Source organism: Ahaetulla prasina, chromosome 5 (assembly GCF_028640845.1).
Source record: "Ahaetulla prasina isolate Xishuangbanna chromosome 5, ASM2864084v1, whole genome shotgun sequence".
NCBI lineage: Eukaryota > Metazoa > Chordata > Lepidosauria > Squamata > Colubridae > Ahaetulla > Ahaetulla prasina.
This window is the reverse complement of record NC_080543.1, coordinates 18,410,376-18,433,119: the sequence shown is the minus strand read 5'-3', so window position 1 is coordinate 18,433,119 and position 22,744 is coordinate 18,410,376. Positions and strand designations below refer to the sequence as shown.

Sequence of the window (22,744 nt, the reverse complement as noted above, 5' to 3'; positions counted from 1 at the left end):
GAAAGGAGGGAGGCAGGCAGGCAGGGAAGGAAGGAAGGAAGGAAGGAAGGAGGAGGGGAAGGGAGGAGTACAAGGGAGTTTGGCACTAGACACAACTTCAGAGGATAATCCAGGGCTGAAAGGGACCTGGAGTCATCTATTTATTTTATTTTTATTTTTATTATTTATTTATCACATTTATATACCGCCCTATCTCCCTAGGGACTCAGGGCGGTTCACAGGCAAGTAAAAAAGATACATATAAATACAAAATAAAATAACACTTAAAAAACTTATTCTACATGGCCAAATTTTAAAAGCAATATAAAAATAACCCATTTAAAACCAATATAAGTTTAAAATCTAATCCAGTCCTGCGCAAATAAATAGATGTGTTTTAAGCTCACGGCGGAAGGTTCGGAGGTCCGGAAGTTGACGAAGTCCTGAGGGGAGTTAATTCCAGAGGGTGGGAGCCCCCACAGAGAAGGCCCTTCCCCTGGGTGTCGCCAAACGGCACTGCCTAGTCGACGGCACCCTGAGGAGTCCCTCTCTGTGAGAGCGCACGGGTTGGTGAGAGGTATTCGATAGCAGCAGGCAGTCCCGTAAGTAGCCCGGCCCTATGCCATGGAGCGCTTTGAAGATGGTTACCAAAACCTTGAAGCGCACCCAGAAGGCCACAGGTAGCCAGTGCAGTCTGCGCAGGAGAGGTGTCACACGGGAGCCATGAGGGGCTCCCTCTATCACCCGCGCAGCCAACCGTCCAACCCTGCTCCAGCAGGACATTGTTAGTGAGTTTCTGTCTTTTGATCCCCCAGTCACATGGTTACATAACCACGCTCACCCAGTCACATGACCCCCCCACCAAGCAACGGCCACAGAACCGGTAGCAAAAATATTTAGATTTCACCCCTGGACTAGGGGTGACATGATAGCAGCATTCCAATATCTCAGGGTTTGCCACAAAGAAGAGGGAGTCAAGCTATTCTCCAAAGCATCTGAGGGCAGGACAAGAAGCAGCGGCTGGAAACTGAACAAGGAAAGAAGCAACTTAGTACTGAGGAGAAATTTCCTGACAGTTAGAACAATTAATCAGTGGAACAACTTGCCTCCTGACATTTTGAATGTTCCAACACTGGAAGTTTTTAAGAAGAGATTGGATAACCATTTGCCTGAAAATTGTATAGGCATTTTTTTTTGCTTCTTAACTGCTAATAGGGTTTTCTGCCCAAGGAGGGAATTGGACTAGAAGACCTCCAAGGTCTCTTCCAACTCTGTTATTCTAAAGATGTTCTAAAGAAGCCGTCAATTTCTCCATATTTCTGTGGAGGTAATTGGTGCTCTCTGAGCTTGCTTGTTTTCTTACAGACATTTCATTACCAAGCTAGGTATCATCAGTGCTTTGACTTCTGTGTGGAGTCAGAATAAGGTCTTTCTAACTACGTATGAAGAATAATCTCTCCTTCCTTTCATCACTCTTCGTTCTACAAAGGTAATGGAAATGGATGAGAAAGATGGCCGGCGGGGGGAGGGGGGAGGATAGTTCAGGGGGAGAGGCAGCTACTGTAGATTTCATGAGGAGTGAAAGCCCAAATAAAGAACTCCAGATAAATAATCTTCCGTGTAATAAGCTTGATGGAATTTATGTCATTCTTCCACAGCTGGGCAAGATCAAGAATGACTTCAGTATAATATCTTTAATTCCCATGTGAGGGATCAATACAGAATCTTAGAAACTACAATGAGATTTTTCCATCCCTCATTTATTTGGAATTCTGTTAAGGGAAAGACCTTTAAAATGCTTTGAAATCTTCCCCAAGATCCCAAGAGTTCTTGCTCCAGGACTTAGTTGCCATTTATGAGATAAGTTACTGACAGATTTTCAATCTTGTGCTTGTCTATATCTCAGTTTCTTCCGTTATTTTCCAGAGAATCTGACAATTTATAATGTGGGGTAACTGAGAAGATGTGAATGAACAGGAGCAATAAAATAAATAAATAAGTAGAGTTCTGGCATTTTGTGCATGGTCTAATTCCATCATTAAAGCAGCCAAACAAGAATTGGCCAACTATAGGATGAAGGTAGTCCTCGACTTACAATCATTTATTTAGTGACTGTTGGAAGTCACACTGAAAAAAAGTGACTTATGACATTTTTTTTCAGACTTATGACCATTGCAGCATTCCCATGGTCATGTGATCAAAATTCAGACGCTTGGCAATTGACTCATATTTATGACGGTCGCAGTGTGTCCTAGGATCACATGGGCACCTTTTGCAATCTTCTGACAAGCAAAGTCAATGGGGAAGCCGGATTCAGTATTATTAACTAACAACTGATGTGATTCACTTAATAACTGTGGCAAGAAAGGTCACAAAATGGAGCAAAATCCACTTAACAAATGTTTCGCTTAGTACCAGAGCTTTTAGGTTCAATTGTGATCCTAAGACGAGGACTCCCTGCAGTAGTGACTAATGGTAATGGTGGCAGTGGTACCACCACTAGTGATAGTGGCAGAGATGGTTGTTAGTTGCTGGAGAAGGAGAAGAAAAGACACTCCTAAGCATATGAACATAATGAACCTATATAATGCAGTAGGATAGCATTAGACTAGAATAATAAAGTTGGAAGGGACCTTGGAGGTCTTCTAGTCCAACCCCCTGTTTAGGCAGGACTTCAGGCAAATGGTTATCCAACATCTTCTAAAAAAACTTCCAGTGTTGGAGCATTTACAACTCCTGGAGGCAGGTTGTTCCACTGATTAATTGTTCTGTCAGGAAATTTCTCCTTAGTTCTAAGTTGCTTCTTTCCTTGTTCAGTTTCCACCCATTGCTTCTTGTCCTGCCCTCAGATGCTTTGGAGAATAGCTTGACTCCCTCTTCTTTGTCTCCACTAGGACTCCAAGATCCCTCTTACAGTTACTACTAATAAGCATTCATTGGCTTGGAACCACAGTGAACTTAACAAATCTCAATGACCACAATGGGTCCATTATGTTATTTTTAGTTGAATTATCAAAGTGGTGAAGGAGAAAGAGGAATAGGTGATGATTAAGATGGAAATAATTAGAAGGAAGGAAAAGATGATGACAATTATGCTACACACTGCTATAGGGATGATAAACTGTTCTGGCTTTTATACCATCTCCCTAGATTATTAAACAGATAGAATGCGGAGTACAAAATGAATGTACAATAGTCTCAAAGTATAATCCATCCATCATATTGGAAATGAGAAAAAGTGAGAAAGAGAGAAAGAAAAAGAAAACTAAAGAGTATTTGCTTGGTTGTCACATCATCAATAAGACACCATTAGTTTTTAAATGGAGATACTTAACTGATTTGCTTGCTTGAACATGGTTCCAGTGGCTTAAGTGCTGGCAGTTTTGCCTTTAGCAGTTTTCCACTTGAATTACAGGAGTAAATTTTTTATAAAAGTGCCACACTGAAGGATATTAATGATGCAACAAATTGGTGTTCTAAGGATGTATCTATTTATTTTTATAAGTGTGTTTAATTGCACATTTTTCTTAAATTTCTAATTACACCCTTGCTCTAAAACTGATGTCTAGTTGTTTAAAGATGCATTTTCATACTAAATATGTTACATTATTTTTAGTTATGCCGAAGACAGTTCGCAAAGAAATAATGTCAAAATATGAGGGTGGATTAGAAACCACATTATTAATAGAGGAGGCTGTCTGCATATGAAAAAAGGAAAATAAATAAAGTTCTCCACAAGAAATAAGAGCCCCTTCTAGTTCTTTCACAAATCTTCTTTTATTAGAGTCTAAATGCCAGTTTCATAAAATATAAATTTAGTAGCATGATCGGAATTGCATTATCCATTTATTTCACATTTAACATTTGCATATTAACTCAACTTTCAAGGTAGGATAAAATAACCCCAAACTGTAAACATATTGGTATAATCTTGACTTGATCTTTAGTCTACACTGATGGAACAAGCTCTATTCGTTTTTTTTAAGTAATGCTTAGATCCTAAATATTTTTTTAATCAATCACTAATTATGCTAGAGATCAGGACTACACAAGGCAAGTAAATTCATCTTGATCTGATGTACCACACTTCAGTGAATCTCACAAAGGATGTCCTCCTTTTTGGTAAAGTATTTCATGCAATGTGGAGAACCATTTATGTTGTTTTGCTTTGATGGGGATAGGCTTCTGAACATGTTCTTCATATGTGCAGAGTTCATTTCTTTCAATGAAGAGGCTTTAGCATCATGGGGAGGGAGGTATAAAGCAATAGCACTAGCACTTAGGCTTATACACTGCTCCATAGTGCTTTACAGCCCACTCTAAGTGGTTTACAGAAACAGCATATTGCCCCCAACAATCTGGTTGCTCCTTTTACCAACCTCAGAAGGATGGAAGGCTGAGTTAACCTTGAGATGGTTAGAATCGAACTCCAGACTATGGGCAGAGTTAGCTTGCAATACTGCATTCTAACCATTGCACCACCAGGAGCTCATGGTTCCACCAACACAATTTGAAAGGGTGTTGTTGAAGGCGACAAGCAAACACAAACCCTTGTGAAGAATCTCAACATTGCTAGTCAACTATGTAACAAAAATTTCACCAAAACTGACTTCATTCCATTGGGAACAGCATGATAAGGCTTCAACAATTCAGAGGGAGGTCCTGCCTGTGCCAACTTACTGCAGTGCAACAACTCCAAACTTGGGCTCTTCTTGACCCCTTCTTCAGTTCAGCTGCCGATCCCACCAAAGGTGTTTTTGTTTATTTATAAAATGTATAGGCCACCTATCTTTGTTGTTGTTGTTGTTGTTAATTGCAAAGTCGTGTCCGACCCATCACGACCCCATGGACAGTATTCCTCCAGGCCTTTCTCTTCCTTCTCATTAGGTGGGCAAAGTATTTGAGTTTCATCTTCAGGATCTGGCCTTCTAAAGAGTAGTCAGGGTTGATCTCCTCTAGGACTAACTGGTCTGATCGCCTTGCAGTCCAAGGGACTCGCAGGAGTCTTCTCCAGCACCAGAGTTCAAAGGCCTCAATTCTTTGGCGCTCAGCCTTTCTTATGGTCCAACTTTCACAGCCATATATTGCAACTGGAAAAATCATAGCCTTGACTATACACACTTTTGTTGGCAGGGTGATGTCTCTGCTTTTTAGTATGCTGTCTAGATTTTCCACCTATCTTACCATGAGATAACTATTGCATGTTCAAATCAAGGAATTTAAGCTTTGTCAGTTCCCATACAAAATGACTTCTGTTTTCTAACTACAGTGCGGATTGAAACATATTTATCGACCATGGTTTACATTTTAAAAAGTGTTTCAATGCCCTTATTAGTAGTTTATATACATCAAAATATTTGCCTAATACACATTTAAATATTTATTATTTATTTTATTTTATTTATTAGATTTTTATACCGCCCTTCTCCCGAAGGACTCAGGGCGGTGTACAGCCAGGATAAAACTCAATATATATACAATTAAAACCAGAATTTAAAACAAAGCAAATTACAAAAAAGGCCGACATTAAAATTTAAAAATTTAAAACCCTAAAACAATAAAACCCCAATTTAAAATAGTGAAACTATTATGCCAGTCCCGCTTGAATAAATAAATATGTTTTTAGTTCACGGTGAAAGGTCCGAAGATCAGGCACTTGGCGTAAGCCAGAGGGAAGTTCGTTCCAGAGCGTCGGAGCTCCAACAGAGAAGGCCGCCAGGTGTTCATCAAAGGACAGCCGTCCATCCAGGAGGACGCCCAAGTTGCGTACCACCTCCTTCGGGGCCAATAACTCGCCCCCAACAGTCAGCTGTGGGTGCAGCTGACTGTACCGGGGTGCCGGCATCCACAGCCACTCCGTCTTGGAGGGATTGAGCTTGAGTCTGTTTCTCCCCATCCAGACCCGTACGGCTTCCAGGCACCGGGACAGTACTTCGATAGCTTTGTTGGGGTGGTCCGGGGTGGAAAAGTACAGCTGAGTATCGTCAGCGTACAGATGATAACTCACCCCGAAACCACTGATGACCTCCCCCAGTGGCTTCATATAGATGTTGAACAGGAGAGGCGAGAGAATCGACCCCTGTGGCACCCCACAAGTGAGGTGCCTCGGGGCCGATCTCTGCCCCCCTGCCAACACTGTCTGCGACCGGTCAGAGAGATAGGAGGAGAACTACCGATAAATGGTGCCTCCCACTCCCAAACTCCCCAACCGGTGCAGCAGGATACCATGATTGACGGTATCAAAAGCCGCTGAGAGGTCTAATAGAATCAGGGCAGAGGAATAACCCCTATCCCTGGCCCTCCAGAGATCATCCACCAACGCGACCAAAGCTGTCTCCGTACTGTATCCGGGCCAAAAGCCGGACTGGAACGGGTCTAGATAGACAGTTTCATCCAGGTACTGGGATAATTGACGTGCCACCACACTCTCTACAACCTTCGCCGCAAAGCGAAGGTTGGAGACCGGATGATAATTGCCTAAAACAGGTGGGTCCAGGGAAGGCTTCTTAAGGAGAGGTCTCACCACCGCCTCTTTCAAAGTGGCAGGGAAGACCCCCTCCAACAAAGAAGATTAGTAATCCCCTGGAGCCAGCCTTGTGTAACCTCCTGTGTGGCCAGTACCAGCCAGGAGGGGCACGGGTCCAGTAAACATGTGGTGGCATTCAATCTCCCCAATAACCTGTCCATGTCCTCGGGAGTCACAGGGTCAAACTCATCCCAAACAGTCTCAACAAGATGGCTTTCCGACCTCTCACCTGGATCTACCCAATTTTGGTCCAAGCCATCCTTAAGCTGAACGATTTTATCGTATAGATAACCACTAAACTCCTCGGCACGTCCCTGTAATGGATCATCCCGCTCCCCCTGTTGAAGAAGAGAGCGGGTGACCTGAAACAGGGCGGCCGGGCGGTTATCTGCCGACGCAATGAGGGAGGAGACGTAGCAACGTCTCGCTTCCCTCAATGCCACTAGGTAGGTCCTATTATATGACCTAACTAGTGTCCAATCAGCCTCTGAATGGCTGGACCTCCAGAATTCTCTAGGTGTCTTCTCCGGCGTTTCATCTCCCTCAGCTCCTCAGAAAACCAAGGAGCTGGTTGAGACCTACGCCGCAAAGGCATGGCACGGTCTAGAGCCCCAGCTGCGGCCAGTTCCCAAGCCGCGACCAGTTCTTCAGCCATGCCGTGAGCCAGACCCTCAGGAAACAGCCCAAGCTCTGTCCGGAACCTCTCCAGGTCCATCAGGCGCCTGGGACGGAACCAACATATTGGTCCCGTCTCCCTGCGGTGTTGAGTGGCGGTCCGAAAGTCCAGACGAAGGAGAGAGTGATCTGACCATGACAAAGGTTCAATGACTAGATCTCTCAAGTCCAGATCCTTCAACCACTGTCCAGAGATAAAAATCAAATCCAGCGTGCCTCCCCCCATGTGAGTAGGGCCATCAACTACTTGAGTCAGGTCCAAGGCTATCATGGAGGCCATGAACTCCCGAGCCGCTGTCAATGACATGCCGGCCGATGGCAAGTTAAAATCCCCCATGACCATAAGTCTGGGGGTCTCAACCGCCACTCCAGCAAGCACCTCCAGCAGCTCGGGCAGGGCTGTTGTCATGCAGCAAGGAGCCAGGTACGTGACCAACAGACCCATCTGACCCCTATGACCCCACCTGACAAAGAGGGATTCACAGCCGGCAATCTGAGGCACAGTGGTCTCCCTCGGCTCTAGACTCTCCTTAATAACAACCGCCACCCCCTCACCCCTACCTTGGGCCCTCGGTTGATGGAATGCTCGGAAACCCGGTGGGCACATTTCGACAAGGGGCACTCCCCCCTCTGTGCCCAACCAGGTTTCCGTAACGCCCATAAGGTCCGCGGATCCCCCCTGGATGAGATCACAAATTAGGGGGGCCTTATTAACCACGGACCGTGCGTTGCATAACATCAACCGAAGGTCCAAGCTCTGAGGGTCTTGGCCACCCGGGGAACGGGAAAAGTCTGAGGGATCGGGGCACGCGAGCGCCTTCAAACAGCGAGTACATGCCCCCAAAGACTGATATGAGCCCTCACTTCCGCCATACCTGCCCCTCCCACTTACCGTGCAGATGGAACTACCCTTACAAGAAGGAATGCAATCCTCCCCCATAACCTTCGAACCTATTAGATGAACGCCGCGAGCGCACGCAGGAACTGCCCCCTCCCGACGGGTTGCCCCCAACCCCCACCCTAACCCTCCCTCCCCTTAAAAATTCCCTATCTAAAAATCCCCAGAGGCTCTTTCTCGACGCATGCCACCTCTGTGGGTCCCAAGACCCGTCATTGAGGCCAGCCCTGGGTAATGTGGCGGCCCATTCCTGTGAGGCGGGGGCACCTTGCAGGCGCAAGAGTTCATATACAGAATCTATGTGCATATGTATTTTCCCTATTTGTATACCGAGAGAAAGAGACCTACAAATCCATACAGTTCAGTAGTATGAATTCCAAAGCAGTTTACAATCAAACCAAATACCTTTTTTTTTTAAGATTACAGGGAAAGTGATACAATGCAATCCAAGTCAAAGTCAAAATTGGTAACATTAAAATCAATTCACCATTAAGGGCTTGGCAAATGGGATGATTCTTATTTTCTTAAATACTGGGGGAGTGAGGACTAAAACCCTCTTCCCCGGAGAGGTTATGTCATAGTCTTGGAGCCACAAGGAAGCTCTTTCTGTGGTGACCCTTCCTGGATGAACCTCATGCAGGAGGGATAGATTTAAAAGATGTCTCTGTGGTCATGTGCCCAGCATGACTAAATTCCAAAGATGCACAGAACGTTGTTACCTTCCCACCAAAGATGATCCCTATTTTTTTTACTTGCATTTTTTATGTGCTTTCGAACTGCTAGGTTGGCAGAAGCTTTGAAGCAATGGGTGGAAACTAATCAAGGAGAGAAGCAACTTAGAATTAAAGATAAATTTCCTGACTGTTAGAAAAATCAATAAGTGAAACAACTTGCCTGCAGAAGTTGTGAATGCACCAACACTGGAATTTTTAAGAAAATGTTGGATAGCCATTTGTCTGAAATGCTGTAGGGTTTCCTGCCTCGGCAGGGTGTTGGACTAGAAGACCTCCAAGGTCCCTTCCAACTCTGTTATTATGTTATTTGCTTATCCGTTTTAGTGAACCTTCCTTATGTAATTAATCATTCTCTTACACATTTGAGTTTCTAACTTCTGTTTCTGCTAGCTAGCCATTGATAAAACAAATCCCATATTAAAAAGTATTCCGTTTCTTCCTTCTCCTTAATTTTTAATGTTAATCTATCCATTTCTGCACATCCTAATATTTTTTTTTAAATTTCATTTTCCTCTGTAGGGTTCTCTTCATTTTAGCCTGGGGCAGGGGTCTGCAAACTTGGCTCTTTTAAGACTTGTGGACTTCAACTCCCAGAGTTCCTCATCCAGCAATCCAGCAAAGCTGGCTGAGGAACTCTGGGAGTTGAAGTCCACAAGTCTTAAAAGAGCCAAGTTTGCAGATCCCTGGCCTGGGGCTACTATATTGAAGTTGACTGACATGCCCATCATCCTGTTTTTCTAACTTTTAATTTTTTCATTATTTTTTCTAACTTTAATTGTTTCTAGCACTTTTTACATTTTTTATTATGTCGTAAGCTGCCCAGAGTTGCAGTATCAGTGAGATAAGCGACATAGAAATTTAACTGCCAACCTTTTGATCGACAAGCTCAACATCTAACCACTGAGCCACCACGTCCCAATCTCAATCTCAATCCTAGGGGCATCCAAAAAAGGGATTGGGTAAAATAGATGTAATAGACAAAGCTATGAATCTGTGTGCATATGTATTTTCCCTGTTTGTATACTGAGAGAAAGAGACCTACAAATCCATACAGTCCAATAGTATGAATTCCAAAGCAGTTTACAATCAAACCAAATTCCAAAATTATTTTTTTAAAGATTACAGTGAAAGCGATACAATGCAATCCAAGTCAATGTCAAAATCAGATGGCAAATGAGATGATTCTTATTATCTTAAATACTGGGAAAGTGAGGACCAATACCCTCCAAGGTTATTCCATAGCCTTGGAGCCACAAGGGAGTTCTTTCTGTGGTGACCCTTCCTGGATGAACCTCAAGCAGGAGGGATAGATTTAAAAAGAGTCCATGCTTGTGATCTAGGTAATTAAATAGGTTTATAATGGGAGACACAATCCCTCCAAGAGTCAAGGCCTGAAGCAGTTTAGGGTTTTAGAGGTCAAGAGCACCAACATCTATAAGAGAGAAAAAGCGAGAGTGAAAATGTCCAGGGACTGTCTGTCTCCATTCCACTTCACTAATTACAGATGCTTGGGTAATAAGATATGCTGAAGATATGCTCAGACAATGGACTAGTCCACCTCTACTCTGTCTACTATGAACTGTGTTTTATGAGCACTCTTAAAAAAATGGAATGAAGCTGTGAGAAACGTGTAGAAGGTCTGTGGCACCAAAATAAACAGATCATCAGCAGTTACTTATTTTCATAAACTTTGCATTAGTCTTCTCAGATACAGAGTGTTTATCTTGTTAAAAAAAATAGGATCCTGTTTCCTAAATGCTGCCATAAAAATAAGTTGAATTCTCCCTTATTGTTTCCAGATTGTGAGAGAAAATAAGCTCAGTAGTGCTTATTAAGAGGTGAGATCCACCCTCACATTCCTGGCCTTTGAGAAGAGCTTAAAAATTTGGTCCTGCCTCTTGCCCTGGGGCCCACTATTTTTTTTCCCATGTTTTAATTTTTTAAAAAAATTAAACATAAAAAATTTGATGTATACATAAACAGTGTCTTGTCTGGGTACAATTAATTTTCAGAAGTAATAATCATAATAATAACAGTAATATTCATAACATTAATAATGATCACATATTAATAATAATATTTGCTTATCCATTTTAGTGAACCTTCCTTATGTAATTAATCATTCTCTTACACATTTGAGTTTCTAACTTCTGTTTCTGCTAGCTAGCCATTGATAAAACAAATCCCATGTTAAAAAGTATTCCGTTTCTTCCTTCTTCTTAATTTTTAATGTTAATCTATCCATTTCTGCACATCCTAATATTTTTTTTAAAATTTCATTTTCCTCTGTAGGGTTCTCTTCATTTTAGCCTGGGGCAGGGGTCTGCAAACTTGGCTCTTTTAAGACTTGTGGACTTCAACTCCCAGAGTTCCTCATCCAGCAATCCAGCAAAGCTGGCTGAGGAACTCTGGGAGTTGAAGTCCACAAGTCTTAAAAGAGCCAAGTTTGCAGATCCCTGGCCTGGGGCTACTATATTGAAGTTGACTGACATGCCCATCATCCTGTTTTTCTAACTTTTAATTTTTTCATTATTTTTTCTAACTTTAATTGTTTCTAGCACTTTTTACATTTTTTATTATGTCGTAAGCTGCCCAGAGTTGCAGTATTAGTGAGATAAGCGACATAGAAATTTAACTGCTAACCTTTTGATCGACAAGCTCAACATCTAACCACTGAGCCACCACGTCCCAATCTCAATCTCAATCCTAGGGGCATCCAAAAAAGGGATTGGGTAAAATAGATGTAATAGACAAAGCTATGAATCTGTGTGCATATGTATTTTCCCTGTTTGTATACCGAGAGAAAGAGACCTACAAATCCATACAGTCCAATTGTATGAATTCCAAAGCAGTTTACAATCAAACCAAATTCCAAAATTATTTTTTTAAAGATTACAGTGAAAGCGATACAATGCAATCCAAGTCAATGTCAAAATCAGATGGCAAATGAGATGATTCTTATTATCTTAAATACTGGGAAAGTGAGGACTGATACCCTCCAAGGTTATTCCATAGCCTTGGAGCCACAAGGGAGTTCTTTCTGTGGTGACCCTTCCTGGATGAACCTCAAGCAGGAGGGATAGATTTAAAAGAGTCCATGCTTGTGATCTAGGTAATTAAATAGGTTTATAATGGGAGACACAATCCCTCCAAGAGTCAAGGCCTGAAGCAGTTTAGGGTTTTAGAGGTCAAGAGCACCAACATCTATAAGAGAGAAAAAGCGAGAGTGAAAATGTCCAGGGACTGTCTGTCTCCATTCCACTTCACTAATTACAGATGCTTGGGTAATAAGATATGCTGAAGATATGCTCAGACAATGGACTAGTCCACCTCCACTCTGTCTACTATGAACTGTGTTTTATGAGCACTCTTAAAAAAATGGAATGAAGCTGCGAGAAACGTGTAGAAGGTCTGTGGCACCAAAATAAACAGATCATCAACAGATACTTATTTTCATAAACTTTGCATTAGTCTTCTCAGATACAGAGTGTTTATCTTGTTAAAAAAAATAGGATCCTGTTTCCTAAATGCTGCCATAAAAATAAGTTGAATTCTCCCTTATTGTTTCCAGATTGTGAGAGAAAATAAGCTCAGTAGTGCTTATTAAGAGGTGAGGTCCACCCTCACATTCCTGGCCTTTGAGAAGAGCTTAAAAATTTGGTCCTGCCTCTTGCCCTGGGGCCCACTATTTTTTTCCCCATGTTTTAATTTTTTAAAAAAATTAAACATAAAAAATTTGATGTATACATAAACAGTGTCTTGTCTGGGTACAATTAATTTTCAGAAGTAATAATCATAATAATAACAGTAATATTCATAACATTAATAATGATCACATATTAATAATAATATTTGCTTATCCATTTTAGTGAACCTTCCTTATGTAATTAATCATTCTCTTACACATTTGAGTTTCTAACTTCTGTTTCTGCTAGCTAGCCATTGATAAAACAAATCCCATGTTAAAAAGTATTCCGTTTCTTCCTTCTTCTTAATTTTTAATGTTAATCTATCCATTTCTGCACATCCTAATTTTTTTTTTTAATTTCATTTTCCTCTGTAGGGTTCTCTTCATTTTAGCCTGGGGCAGGGGTCTGCAAAGCTGGCTGAGGAACTCTGGGAGTTGAAGTCCACAAGTCTTAAAAGAGCCAAGTTTGCAGACCCCTGGCCTGGGGCTACTATATTGAAGTTGACTGACATGCCCATCATCTTGTTTTTCTAACTTTTAAGTTTTTCATTCTTTTTTCTAACTTTAATTGTTTCTAGCACTTTTTACAATTTTATTATGTCGTAAGCTGCCCAGAGTTGCAGTACCAGTGAGATAAGCAACATAGAAATTTAATAAATTAAGTAAATAAAAAAAAAACATACATGCACAAGAGCTAAACATTATGACAAATATTTTCTATTTGGAAACATTGCTGGACAAGAATGGGTTCCTTAGGAAAATAAGTTTGTATTAAGAGAAATGTGTACAAACGTTCAAAGAGTGTCTTTGTGGATAGTCATTTCTAAAGTTTATAAACCAAAATGAAGGCTAGGATGAAATGAAAGTTGAAACAACAACTTGAATGTGTGGGTGGATTCATCTATCTTTCCATCAAAACTGTTGTAGAACTTCCCAGGAGATTTTTTTAAAAATTAATTATTCTGTTTCATTCTGCTTGCCTCACTTCAAGGAACATTCAGACAAACAGGAATAGGCTTCAGAGAAGAACAATGGTATAAAGATTGATTTAAGGACTTAAACAGAACATATGGCTGTATTCTTCAAGTCACAAAGAAGTAAAAGCACAGCTTCGGGATAGACTATAGGTCATGAAAAACACGATCTTAAAATATAACAAGATTCCATTTAAATCAAGAACAAAACCAACTACTATTATTACAAAATGTTCATTTTGGTATACTTATATCTGTTAGCTATTATATGCTTGACAAAACAAACAAACAAACAAACAAATTAAGTGGAACCAACAAACAAAAAATGGAATTTCCCATGAAGATTCAGAGGAAATTTGCTTTAACAGTTTTCTTTAACTTAAAAAAAAAATATTCTCATTGTGTCCGCTTTAATAATGCAGGCACTCTCTACCATCTGAGTGAAAAACAGCTAATCATCAGTAATTTAATAGTTAAATGTTGTGAGGCCAGGTGATCATAAAAAGAAAACTGGGGCTAGAGACTATATGCATATATAAGTGTATATGTTGAAGTACACATTTAAGAACAATTTTCCTGGCTCTAAACACGTTGAAGTTTAATCAGAATGTATGATTACCTCTCATAGAAAAAGGATTGAAAATAACCCTAGAACAGGGGTCAGCAACCTGAGGCTCTGGAGCTGCATGTGGCTCTTTCACCCCTCTGCTGTGGCTCCCTGTCGCTCAAAATATGTGTCACAACTGCCAATACGTGACACTGCCGGCACACAATTTATTGAGCTTTTCAACCCCCAGTAGGCCAACCATGGATAAATCCAAGAAAAGGAAAGTTTCAGAAGAAAACAGAACATTTAATTCAACTACAAATAGTAGTTTTGTGGCCGCTCAAGAATTAGTCAGGCACAGGAAGGGTTTTGTGGCTCCTGGTGTTTTCTTTTCTGTGGGAAACAGGTCTAAATGGCTCTTTGAGTGTTTTAAGGTTGCAGACTCCTGCCCTAGAACATTTGAGAAACTTTCCTGGACAGATCTAATTTCTGCATCTGAAGAACCAGGATAACAGATTTCATGCGTGCTTAAAAGCTCTGACTCACCCAGTTTGAATTCCATTCATTTGGTACTATAGTTATAACATTTAAGAATTTTCTTGATTTATTGTTCATCTCAGAATAGGACTATCAGGTTTACTAAAACAATTACCTCATAATATGCACACATGATGATTAAAGTATGAAGTACCTATAAAGGCAAAAAGTTTGGACTTTCATCATGGGGCTGTGGCTGCCATCTTTATGTATTTATTTGTCAATCAAATTTATAGAATAGAATAGAATAGAATAGAATAGAATTTTTTTTATTGGCCAAGTGTGATTGGACACACAAGGAATTTGTCTTGGTGCATATGCTCTCAATGTACATAAAAGAAAAGATACGTTCATCAAGGTACAACATTTACAACACAATTGATGATCAATATATCAATATAAATCATAAGGATTGCCAGCAACAAGTTATAGTCATACAGTCATAAGTGGAAGGAGATTGGTGATGGGAGCTATGAAACGATTAATAGTAGTGCAGATTCAGTAAATAGTCTGACAGTGTTGAGGGAATTATTTGTTTAGCAGAGTGATGGCCTTCGGGAAAAAACTGTTCTTGTGTCTAGTTGTTCTGGTGTGCAGTGCTCTATAGCGTCGTTTTGAGGGTAGGAGTTGAAACAGTTTATGTCCAGGATGCGAGGGATCTGCAAATATTTTCACGGCCCTCTTCTTGATTCGTGCAGTATACAGGTCCTCAATGGAAGGCAAGTTGGTAGCAATTATTTTTTCTGCAGTTCTAATTATCCTCTGAAGTCTGTGTTTTTCTTGTTGGGTTGCAGAACTGAACCAGACAGTTATAGAGCTACTTCTTACTGAGGTGACTCTGACACCTTTGTCCCTATCAATCCCAGGAACATATTGAACTGCCAACCCTATTTTAATCTAGTCTAGTGTAAGGCACTGGGCTTCTTAATTGGAAGGTTGGCAGTTCGAGACCCAAACACCATGTGACAGGGTGAGCTCACATTCCTGTCCCAACTCCTGCCAACCTAGCCATTCAAAATTGTGTAAATGCAAGTAGATAAATAGGTACCAGTGTTCTGTGGGCCTTCAGCATATAGTCATGCTGGCCACATGACCATGGAAGCATCTTTGGACAATGCCGTCTCTTCCATTGTAAATTGGGAGATGAGCACCACCTCCTAGAGCAGGGGTGTCAAACTGGTGGCCCACAAGCCAGATATGTCACTCGCAGGCCATACCCACCCCAGATCCGCAAAGGGGAAAAACATCGCGATACGTCACGTAACGGCAATGTGACGCTGCGAGTTTGACACTTGTGCCCTTGAGTCAGACACACCCGGCAGGGAAACCTTTCCCATTTTACCTTTAGTCTAATGTAATATTTGGTTTGCAAACATAAAAGCATTTAAAATTTGAGGGTTCAGAAAAAAAAAATACACATTTCCCCACTATTAGTGAAAAGGTACAACATAATAGAAGTAGCTCATCTGGTCTATTTCCTGTCTGGTGTATCTAGAAATAAAAGGATTGTGGAAAATGTTGAAGGAACACTTCAGAGTGTCCTTTTGAAGCACTGTGGTGCCTTGCTTGCTTTTAACTGATGAAATGCCATGGCATCATCTGGGGAAAATATTTATTTTGCAGATTTATGCCTGCCCTTCAGCTACTCTTAGTCGTATCAGCACATGCAATTATTTTCTGAACAGCTTGTGAAACCTTCTTGTGCATCCTGAAGCACAAACCTTGAGGCAACTCATAACTGCCTCTTCCAGACTATCCCTTCGAACAACTCTGCTGCCAGAGTGAGCTGACTACAACCTACAGACCATGTTATGAGAAAGCTGTTAGCAGTTCTGGGTATTTCACTCTGCTTCCCTTGGCTTTTTCTCAGTTTTCAATTCACTCTGTCATGCTTCTAGAGTGAATGATAGTCAAGCAGCCATACAAAAAGAATTGTGCCTCTCTACAATGATCTATCTTTACAATGATCTATCTCCACAATGATCACAGCGATGTGGTGGCTTAATGGCTAAGATGCTGAGCTTGTCAATTGAAAAGTCGGCAGTTCAGTGGTTCAAATCCCTAGTGCCGTGTAATGGGGTGAGCTCCCGTTACTTGTCCCAGCTTCTGCCAACCTAGCAGTTCAAAAGCACGTAAAAAATGCAAGTAGAAAAATAGGGACCACCTTTGGTGGGAAGGTAACAGCATTCCGTGTGCCTTTGGCATTGAGTCATGGCGGCCGCATGACCACGAAGACGTCTTCAGACAGCACTGGCTCTTTAGCTTTGAAACGGAGATAAGCACCGCCCCCTAGAGTTGGGAAGACTAGCACATATGTACAAGGGGAAACTTTACCTTTACCTTTATCTAATAGGCCTAGTAAGCAGTGAAAAGGGTAAATATTTGCCCTGTCTGGACTCTAAGGTCCTGTTTCTTAGCCAAGGGAGCCAGCATTGCCCAAAGAAGCTTTTGTGATCATGTGGCTAGCATGACTATTTGCCAAGACACAAGGAACACTGTTACCTTCTCACTGAATTGGTACCTATTTATCTATTTGCATTTGCATGCTTTCGAACTGCTAGGTGGGCAGGAGCTGGAGCAAGGATGGGAGCTCACCCTGTCATGCAGTGCTCGGGTCTCAAACTTGGGCTGTCAGCTTTCCAACTGACAAGCTCAGTGTCATTAATTACTGAGCCATCATGTCCCTCACAAAGCAATGAAAGAATATGTATAGGTAGTCCTCCAGTTACGACCACAATTGAGCCCAACATTTATGTTGTTAAATGAAACATTTGTTAAGTGAGATTGCCCCAGTTTATGACTTTTCTTGCCACAGTTGTTAAGTTGAATCTGACTTCCTCATTGGCTTTGCTGGTCAGAAGGTTGCAAAAGGGGATCACATGACAATGGTCATAAGTATGAGTCAGTTGCCAAGCGTCTGAATTTTGATCATGTGACCATGATCAATGGTCGTAAGTGTGAAAAACTGTCACAAGTCTCTTTTTTCAGTGCCGTTGTAACTTTGAATGGTCACTAAATGAATTGCTGCAAGTTGAGGACTACCTGTATATTAAAGGTAGACTAATATCAAACATGAGGACCTCAGGGCAAAACAATATCACCATTCAAGCAAACATATAAATATATGTCATTGAACCTTTCAGAGTCAAGGTCAGTAGACAACAGCTTGATTGTTGTGTAAGCATACCCCTGCATGACAGGGTGAGCTCCCATCCTTGCTCCAGCTCCTGCCCACCTAGCAGTTCGAAAGCATGCAAATGCAAATAGATAAATAGGTACCACTTCAGTGAGAAGGTAACAGTGTTCCTTGTGTCTTGGCAAATAGTCATGCTAGCCACATGATCACAATGAATTCTACCAATATGGTTTTAATTGATTTTTCCTTCTCAAACTGAAGCAAAATTAAGGACTACGTTTATTGTCCCTTCCTTTTCAGAGGCAGTTTTGATTATTTTTTTCAAACAGCTTTTGACTGCTAGCTCATAGCCTTTGGCTTCCCTTAATAGAAACTGTAAATATTTTTGAATCGGGAATGTGCACAAGGTCAACTAATGTCCCCCTCTCTTAAAATGTATTGATGATGAAAAAGCAACTTTGTGAATTAAATTGATATTGGTTTTCTCCCTCCGCCTATGGCAGCTTCAATTTCTCCTTGATGGAGAGCTTTACGTGTGCACTTTTTCACTCCTCTCTGTATAGACTCTTAAAATGTGTATATCTATTTGCTAGTTTTAGACAGCATCTTTAGGACAAGAACTACAAATGAATTAAAAGGATAGCACATAATATGTAAGGGCAACACATGTAGAAATATATGTGGAAGTTTAATTATTTTTCCTATGTTTGCTCCTTTCCTCTATGACATTCAGTAACTAAAAATCTCACTCTGAAAAAATATTCATCAATACTGGATGGCTTCAGATCACAGAAATATAATCTTGTAGCTATAGATGTGTGGTGGAACATAAACTCTGCAAACAGAGGTGAGTTTCAGCAGGTTCTCATCAGTTCTGGAGAACCGGTAGCGGAAATTTTGAGTAGTTCGGAGAACGGGTAGTAAAAATTCTGACTGGCCCCGCCCCCATCTATTCTCTGCCTCCCAAATCCCAGCTGATCAGGAGGAAATGGGGATTTTGCAGTATCCTTCCCCTGGAGTGGGATGGGAATAGAGAATTTACAGTATCCTTCCTCTGCCATGTCCACCAAGCCATGCCCACCAAGCAATGCCACGCCCACCAAGCCACACTCACAGAATGGGTAGTAAAAATTTTTGAAACCCACCACTGCTGCAAACTCTACAAAGCTTTGAAAGGTACCAGAACCTCAAAGGTGAGATAATTTATTAAACTATAGAAATGATGTTAAGCCTACAAGGACATTCTAAAGCATAGTAATGTAAGGTGTGTCAGCTCTTGAATTCAGAAAGCAGTGAGTAAATTCTTCTTGGAAAAATTATTTTATTTCAAAATTCAGTTCCATCAGATTGCAAAACTTCCAGCAGGAACTATCTTGGTTTGATTCAAAAAAGGCTCTAAAAGTTGTAAACCTAATCTTGCGTAGCTTCTTTTCCAAAAACACTACACTACTAACCAGAGCATATAAAACATTTGCTAGACCAATTCTAGAATACAGCTCGCCTGTCTGGAACCCTCACCACATTTCTGACATCAATACAATTGAACGTGTCCAGAAATATTTTACAAGAAGAGTTCTCCATTCCTCTGAAAACAACAAAATACCTTATCCCACCAGACTTGAAATCCTAGGCTTAGAAAACTTGGAACTCCGTCGCCTTTGACAAGACCTAAGTTTAACTCATAGAATCATCTATTGTAATGTCCTTCCTGTTAAAGACTACTTCAGCTTTAACTGCAATAATACAAGAGCAACCAACAGATTTAAACTTAATGTTAACCGCTTTAATCTAGATTGCAGAAAATATGACTTCTGTAACAGAATCATCAGTGCTTGGAATACTTTACCTGACTCTGTGGTCTCTTCCCATAATCCTAAAAGCTTTAACCAAAAACTTTCTACTATTGACCTCACCCCATTCCTAAGAGGACCATAAGGGGCGTGCATAAGCGCACAAATGTGCCTACCGTTCCTGTCCTATTGTTTTTCTTCTTCCTATATATATATATATAGATGCTTATACCTCCCAATATTTACTCATATATATGTTTATATACTATAAAATCTTTTTATATGATGTTGTGACAAAATAAATAAAATAAATAAAAATAAAAAATAAAATAAAAGATTTTCTTCAGCTGTGCTGAGACTGGAACTCCTAATGTATTTGAAACATGGTTGGCAATTTTGAATGTGCTGTCCCAAGCTGACACATGTTTCAAACATATAGGCATACAATCAGGCATATGTATTGTACTGGGATGGCAACTCTTAAGACTATACACTCCAGAGGTTGCATTCAGGAGGTTCTGACCAGTTCTGGAGAACCAGTAGCAGAAATTTTGAGTAGTTCAGAGACTGGTAAATACCACCTCTGACTGGCCTTGCCATAGACTGGCCCCATCTATTCTTGCCTCCCGAGTCCCAGATGATTGGGAGGAAATGGGGATTTTACAATATCCTTCCCCTGGAGTGGGGAGGGAATGGAGATTTTACAGTATTCTTCCCCTGCCACGCCCACCAAGCCATGCCACACCCAAGCCATGGCCACAGAATCCCATCATATCCCATACACTCCCCCCATCATCACTTTTGAAATGTCATAATCTTCCTTATTCCATTCCTAAACATTTAACCATCTGAAAAAATGCAGCTCCATCTGTTTTTCAGATGATTTTTTTGGGGGATAGCAAACTACAGTGACTTGATGAGTAAAATATTTGGGGTTTTTTTTTTACTGCATTCTACAGAATTGCATTCGTCTTTTATTTTGAAAAAGAAAACCCCCAGTGATATAACAATATATACCACATGATAGCAGCATTCCAGTATTTGAGGGGCTGCCACAAAGAAGAGGGGGTCAACTTATTTTCCAAAGCACCAGAAGGCAAGACAAGAAAAAAATGGATGGAAACTAATGAAAGAGAGAAGCAACCTGGAATTAAGGAGAAATTTCCTAACAGTGAAGACAATTAACCAGTGGAACAGCTTGCCTTCAGAAGTTGTAGGCACTTCATCACTGGAGGTTTTTAAGAAAAAACTGGACAGCCACTGCTTGAATAGAGGGTTGGATTAGAAGAACCTCCAAGGTTCCTTCCAGCTCTATTCTGATTGATAGAGACATTTTATATAAGCTGATGGGAGGAGATGCTGAACTGTGACTTAACACAGCATTTTTGAGGAAACCACATCTGTCTGTTGTTATGATAATGAGTTGTTTGTCATGCTAATGTTATACTATTATGACTTTTATTATACATATTATACTAATATAAATGAGCCATATGAAATCATTGTAGACTCTAACTTGACTAATTTGCAATATTTGTGATCAATAATCTGACAGCTGAAATCTTATTTTCTGCTTTCTTCTAAGCTTAATTATAACCTGTTTTTAGACTCTTGACTATAAAGTTGCGTTTTGCAATTTCGATGAACACCACACACAGCTTGGCTGACGTTTTACTCAGAATAGATAGCTGAGTTAAGAATAGCTTTTGTTAAATTTGCACTATTTCTTTGAGGTGGGAAGCACATTTTTCCCCTCAGGTGGATTTTTATTCAAGTTAGATATCTTTCAAAAGAGCTAAATCACAATAAAATTTATTTTAATAGTATGCAGAAGAAAGCACAAGCTCGGGAATCCAAACACAACAAAGTCCACAGCTCTCATATTTTATTATGTATGTATTCATTAATATAAATTCTTAGATCTCAGCCACCCAAATATCTGATGTGCCTTTTTTTTTTTTTTAATGGTGATACTATAATAGACAAGCCCTCTTCTTTTGGAGTCTCGACAGAATGATCTATTGTTGTGAAAAATGAAGCCAACACTGGGGCTCATCAATCAATTTTCTTCCTTTTACTTGATCCATTAAATTTCTACTGCTGACTAGCAAAGACTCTGGGTAGTTATAGTCACAGATAAAACCAGAATGAATAATAACTAGATTTATTAAAAAATGATGAAAAGCAACAGTAAAAAGAAAAATAACTGTGAGCAATGAATAAAAAGTCAGTTTTAAAGATGATCTTTAAAAACTGTTTAAAAAACAAGGCATGATGTTAGGCACCTGAATTTAATTCAGATTGTATTCTAAAGAATTTTAGACCAAAAAAATAAATAAATTCCAACGATAGGAATTTCGTAGGGCAAGACCTCAGTGAGACGGTAAGAAATCAATTACCATTTATTGGTGTGGGATGGAGGAGAAGGAGACAAATGACTTGTGCTATAAAGTAATCACATAAAGTATATACCGTATGTTCAGGATACACACACATCTAATTCATATCAGCTACACAATGAACTCATAGCATGTGTGATACCATCATGTTTTGTAACGGGAGAAAGATAGACGTTCATTGAAAATTGCACTCTTGAAAGTGTCCTGGATCTGAGCTATACAAAATATAGGTGGTAACACAACAAACACAATCCTTATGATTTACATTGATATATTGATCATCAATTGTGTTGTAAATGTTGTACCTTGATGAACGTATCTTTTCTTTTATGTACACTGAGAGCATATGCACCAAGACAAATTCCTTGTGTGTCCAATCACACTTGGCCAATAAAAATTCTAATCTAATCTAATTGGCTGGGAATGCAATGCTGTTCAATATTGTTGTTCTGACCTAGGCTTCCTTAACAAGCAGGAGGCAGGAATTACTGGCAAAACCTTTTATTTACACGACTGTGAATTACGTTCATTCACAGTCAGCAAAGTTTGTCCAAACAGTTTTTCAAAGGAATATTTCTCAACACACCTTATCTTGTTTGGCAAGCTTCCATGTAACTTGTTTCCAACCGCAGTACAAAGCAAAACCTTTGTACAGAGTCTCTCAGAATCATGAAATGAACAAATTGTTTCCCGCAAAAGCCCCTTCCCTGTTCGCTCCTCTTTTGTTTCCTATGGGAAGGCCAATCATCTCCAAAGTGTGGCTTTACTCCCAAGTCAACCCTGCTTTCTAAGTTGTTCTTGTCTTCTGGCAGCTCTGTGCATGTGCACACTGGGAATGGGCTCCAGCTGTTCCTCTGCCTC

General features: G+C 40.5%; 1 protein-coding gene across 1 annotated transcript in view; it reads right to left on the bottom strand.

Moving 5' to 3' along the window:
- CNTN5 (contactin 5) overlaps nt 1–22,744 on the bottom strand; it is a 927,011-nt gene that overhangs the window by 483,377 nt on the left and 420,890 nt on the right. The window lies entirely within an intron of this gene.